General features: G+C 32.0%; 1 non-coding gene across 1 annotated transcript; it reads left to right on the forward strand.

Annotated features, from left to right (window-relative positions):
- Positions 1-5,161: 5,161 nt before the first annotated feature.
- TRNAP-UGG (transfer RNA proline (anticodon UGG)) lies at positions 5,162-5,233 on the forward strand. The gene has a single exon. It is a non-coding gene; the product is annotated as a tRNA-Pro (tRNA).
- Positions 5,234-6,108: the final 875 nt, after the last annotated feature.

Below are 6,108 nucleotides of genomic sequence, written 5' to 3' on the forward strand. Positions count from 1 at the left end.
TCTTGGGTTTTATCCATCAGAAAATCTCTGCTGGGCATCATAAAACTTTGCACAGGAATTTCCAAGCAAGTGTACTTAGAAAAATATTGACTCTTAGGAAATATTTTATTTATGCTAATATTTCCTCCTTGTATAGATTAGTGACTGCTTTAAAATAATACAAGTTTCACATAAAAACAGTTAAGAAAACAAATAATACATGCCTACTTGATGATTCTATGATTCTCACTTTGGGTGCGAGAGGTAACGGGTTCAAATCTCGGATGAGTCCAAATTTTCAGATTCTGTGGCATGGTTCCATTTTCTTATAGAAGTCAATTTCCTGAGTGAATTTCAACTGAATGTTGTTATTTCAAAATTCTCAAAATAGATTGGATTTACTTATTTGCACAATTGAATTTTGTTTTTTGTCAAACTGCTAAAATTATTTGTAAGTACTTATTTGCACATAGCATGTGACATGTCTTAGGTTTTATCCATCAAAAAAACTCTGCTGGGCATCATAAAACTTTGCACAGCAATTTCCAAGCAAGTATACTTAGAAAAATATTGACTATTAGGAAATATTTTATATATGCTAATGTTTCCTCCTTGTATACAATAGTGACTGCTTTAAAATAATACAAGTTTCACATAAAACCAGTTAAGAAATCAAATAAAACATGCCTACTTGATTATTCTTTGATTCTCACTTTGGGTGCGAGTGGTCCTGGGTTCAAAATGTGGATGAGTCCAAATTATCAGATTCTTTGACATGGTTCCATTAGCTTATTGAAGTCAATTTCCTGAGTCAAAGCTTCAACTGAATATTTTTTTTTCGAAACTCTCAAAATGGAATGTATTTACTTATTTGCACAATTGAATTTTGTTTTTTGTCAAATTGCTAAAATTATTTGTAAGTACTTATTTGCACATAGCATGTGACATGTCTTGGGTTTTATCCATCAAAAAAACTCTGCTGGGCATCATAAAACTTTGCACAGCAATTTCCAAGCAAGTATACTTAGAAAAATTTTGACTATTAGGAAATATTTTATTTATGCTAATATTTCCTCCTTGTATACATTAGTGACTGCTTTAAAATAATAAAATGTTCACATAAAAACAGTTAAGAAATCAAATAAAACACAGTTATTTCCGTTGGCTCGTTGGTCTAGGGGTATGATTCTCTCTTTTTGTGCGAGAGGTCCCGGGTTCAAATCCCGGACGAGCCCAAATTTTCAGATTCTTTGACATGGTTCCAATTTCTTATAGAAGTCAATTTCCTGAGTGAATTTCAACTGAATGTTGTTATTTCAAAACTCTCAAAATAGATTGGATTTACTTACTTGCACAATTGAATTTTGTTTTTTGTCAAACTGCTAAAATTATTTGTAAGTACTTATTTGCACATAGCATGTGACATGTCTTAGGTTTTATCCATCAAAAAAACTCTGCTGGGCATCATAAAACTTTGCACAGCAATTTCCAAGCAAGTATACTTAGAAAAAAATTGACTATTAGGAAATATTTTATTTATGCAAATATTTCCTCCTTGTATACATTAGTGACTGCTTTAAAATAATACAATTTTCACATAAAAACAATTAAGAAATCAAATAAAACACACTTATTTCAGTTGGCTCGTAGGTCTAGGGGTATGATTCTCGCTTTGGGTGCGAGAGGTCCCCAGTTCAAATTCTGGATGAGCCCTCTATTTCTTCTTGACGGTGCATCTCATGGTTTATATGTATCTGTTTTACTCAATTGGCTAAGTCAATAGTATCAACTGAGTTTTGTTTTTGCTATACTCCCCAAAAGAGTTTGTACATACTTATGAATCTTGCCTTCATCAATTTTCAATTGCCTTTCTTCTATTTATGAATGATTTACACATAGCTTTTGACAAGTCTTGGGTTTTATCGATCAGACAAGTCCCAACTCTGTAGCCATTGTTAAATTTTGTCACTGCACTTTCCAAATAAGCACACAAAGAAAACTATCAATAGAATCTTACGGAAACATTTTAGTTGTTCTAAAAATAAGAGCATACTTATTCAAATTTCAACTGTATTGTGGTATATCAGGAAAACTGCAGGTTCCCTACTGTCTAGATAGCTTTGAATGTTTTAAAAGAATAGTCTCATTTTGAAACACAAAAAGTTCAAAAATGAAATTGCAAAGTTTTCTTTTGCCTTTCTTCTGTGTCTGGAAGCATGATTTGTACATTGCATATGACAAGTCTTTAGCTTCGTCTATGAGAGAAGTCCAAACTCTGTAGGCACTCACAAATCTTGTCCCTGCACTTTTCCTATAAGCATACTTAGAAAACTATCTACTGGACCATAAGGAAATATTTTATTTATTCTACAAATTCATTTTTACATAAATGTATATGGTGTTTTTAAAACCAAAAAGCTATTTTCTTTAAATCAATTGAAAAAACAAAAGAAAAATGTTTATGTAGGTGCTTTCTTGGTCTAGGGGTATGATTCTCGCTTAGAGTTTCAAAGGTTCTGGGTTCAAATACTGAACCAGCCCAAATTTTCAGATTCTTTGACATGGTTCCATTATCTTATTGAAGTCAATTTCCAGAGAGAATTTCAACTGAATGTTGTTTTTTTCAAAACTCTCAAAATAGATTGGATTTACTTATTTGCACAATTGAATTTTGTTTTTTGTCAAACTGCTAAAATTATTTGTAAGTACTTATCTGCACATAGCATGTGACATGTCTTGGGTTTTATCCATCAGAAAATCTCTGCTGGGCATCATAAAACTTTGCACAGCAATTTCCAAGCAAGTAAACTTAGAAAAATATTGACTATTAGGAAATATTTTATTTATGCTAATATTTCCTCCTTGTATACATTAGTGACTGCTTTAAAATAATACAAGTTTCACATAAAACCAGTTAAGAAATCAAATAAAACATGCCTACTTGATGATTCTATGATTCTCACTTTGGGTGCGAGAGGTCCCGGGTTCAAATCTCGGATGAGTCCAAATTTTCAAATTCTTTGACATGGTTCCATTATCTTATTGAAGTAGATTTCCTGAGTCAAAGCTTCAACTGAATGTTGTTTTTTCAAAACTCTCAAAATGGAATGTATTTACTTATTTGCACAATTGAATTTTGTTTTTTGTCAAACTACTAAAATTATTTGTAAATACTTATTTGCACATAGCATGTGACATGTCTTGGGTTTTATCCATCAAAAAAACTTTGCTGGGCATCATAAAACTTTGTACAGCAATTTCCAAGCAAGTATACTTAGAAAAATTTTGACTATTAGGAAATATTTTATTTATGCAAATATTTCCTCCTTGTATACATTAGTGACTGCTTTAAAATAATACAATTTTCACATAAAAACAATTAAGAATTCAAATAAAACACACTTATTTCAGTTGGCTCGTAGGTCTAGGGGTATGATTCTCGCTTTGGGTGCGAGAGGTCCCCAGTTCAAATTCTGGATGAGCCCTCTATTTCTTCTTGACGGTGCATCTCATGGTTTATATGTATCTGTTTTACTCAATTGGCTAAGTCAATAGTATCAACTGAGTTTTGTTTTTGCTATACTCCCCAAAAGAGTTTGTACATACTTATGAATCTTGCCTTCATCAATTTTCAATTGCCTTTCTTCTATTTATGAATGATTTACACATAGCTTTTGACAAGTCTTGGGTTTTATCGATCAGACAAGTCCCAACTCTGTAGCCATTGTTAAATCTTGTCACTGCACTTTCCAAATAAGCACACAAAGAAAACTATCAATAGAATCTTACGGAAACATTTTAGTTCTAAAAATAAGAGCATACTTATTCAAATTTCAACTGTATTGTGGTATATCAGGAAAACTGCAGGTTCCCTACTGTCTAGATAGCTTTGAATGTTTTAAAAGAATAGTCTCATTTTGAAACACAAAAAGTTCAAAAATGAAATTGCAAGGTTTTCTTTTGCCTTTCTTCTGTGTCTGGAAGCATGATTTGTACATTGCATATGACAAGTCTTTAGCTTCGTCCATGAGAGAAGTCCAAACTCTGTAGGCACTCACAAATCTTGTCCCTGCACTTTTCCTATATGCATACTTAGAAAACTATCTACTGGACCATAAGGAAATATTTTATTTATTCTACAAATTCATTTTTACATAAATGTATATGGTGTTTTTAAAACCAAAAAGCTATTTTCTTTAAATCAATTGAAAAAACAAAAGAAAAATGTTTATGTAGGTGCTTTGTTGGTCTAGGGGTATGATTCTCGCTTAGAGTTTCAAAGGTTCTGGGTTCAAATACTGAACCAGCCCAAATTTTCAGATTCTTTGACATGGTTCCATTATCTTATTGAAGTCAATTTCCAGAGAGAATTTCAACTGAATGTTGTTTTTTTCAAAACTCTCAAAATAGATTGGATTTACTTATTTGCACAATTGAATTTTGTTTTTTGTCAAACTGCTAAAATTATTTGTAAGTACTTATCTGCACATAGCATGTGACATGTCTTGGGTTTTATCCATCAGAAAATCTCTGCTGGGCATCATAAAACTTTGCACAGCAATTTCCAAGCAAGTAAACTTAGAAAAATATTGACTATTAGGAAATATTTTATTTATGCTAATATTTCCTCCTTGTATACATTAGTGACTGCTTTAAAATAATACAAGTTTCACATAAAACCAGTTAAGAAATCAAATAAAACATGCCTACTTGATGATTCTATGATTCTCACTTTGGGTGCAAGAGGTCCCGGGTTCAAATCTCGGATGAGTCCAAATTTTCAAATTCTTTGACATGGTTCCATTATCTTATTGAAGTAAATTTCCTGAGTCAAAGCTTCAACTGAATGTTGTTTTTTCAAAACTCTCAAAATGGAATGTATTTACTTATTTGCACAATTGAATTTTGTTTTTTGTCAAACTACTAAAATTATTTGTAAGTACTTATTTGCACATAGCATGTGACATGTCTTGGGTTTTATCCATCAAAAAAACTCTGCTGGGCATCATAAAACTTTGTACAGCAATTTCCAAGCAAGTATACTTAGAAAAATTTTGACTATTAGGAAATATTTTATTTATGCAAATATTTCCTCCTTGTATACATTAGTGACTGCTTTAAAATAATACAATTTTCACATAAAAACAATTAAGAAATCAAATAAACCACCCTTATTTCAGTTGGCTCGTTGGTCTAGGGGTATGATTCTTGCTTTGGGTGCGAGAGGTCCCGGGTTCAAATCTCGGACGAGCCCTCTATTTCTTTTTTACGGTGCATCTCATGGTTTATATATATCTGATTTTCTGAATTGGCCAAGTCAATAGCATCAACTGAGTATTGTTTTTGCCGTACTCCCAATAGAATTTGTACATACTTATGAATCTTGCCTTCATCATTTTTCAATTGCCTTTCTTCTATTTATGCATGATTTACACATAGCTTTTGACAAGTCTTGGGTTTTATCGATCAGACAAGTCCAAACTCTGTAGCCATTTTTAAATCTTGTCACTGCACTTTCCAAATAAGCACACAAAGAAAACTATCAATAGAATCTTACGGAAACGTTTTAGTTTTTCTAAAAATAAGAGCATACTTATTCAAATTTCAACTGTATTGTGGTATATTAGGAAAACTGCAGGTTCCCTGCTGTCTAGATAGCTTTGAATGTTTTAAAAGAATAGTCTCATTTTGAAACACAAAAAGTTCAAAAATGAAATTGCAAGGTTTTCTTTTGCCTTTCTTCTGTGTCTGGAAGCATGATTTGTACATTGCATATGACAAGTCTTTAGCTTCGTCCATGAGAGAAGTCCAAACTCTGTAGGCACTCACAAATCGTGTCCCTGCACTTTTCCTATATGCATACTTAGAAAACTATCTACTGGACCATAAGGAAATATTTTATTTATTCTACAAATTCATTTTTACATAAATGTATATGGTGTTTTTACAAACAAAAAGCTATTTTCTTTTAATCAATTGAAAAATCAATAGAAAAATGTTCAGATAGGTGGCTTGTTGGTCTAGGGTTATGATTCTCGCTTAGGGTGCGAGAGGTCCCAGGTTCAAATTGTGGACGAGCCCAAATTTTCAAATTCTTTGACATGGTTCCATTATCTTATTGAAGTCAAT

The sequence above is a fragment of the Taudactylus pleione genome, unplaced genomic scaffold (genome assembly GCF_031769625.1).
Source record: "Taudactylus pleione unplaced genomic scaffold, aTauple2 ptg000317l, whole genome shotgun sequence".
Taxonomy (NCBI): domain Eukaryota; kingdom Metazoa; phylum Chordata; class Amphibia; order Anura; family Myobatrachidae; genus Taudactylus; species Taudactylus pleione.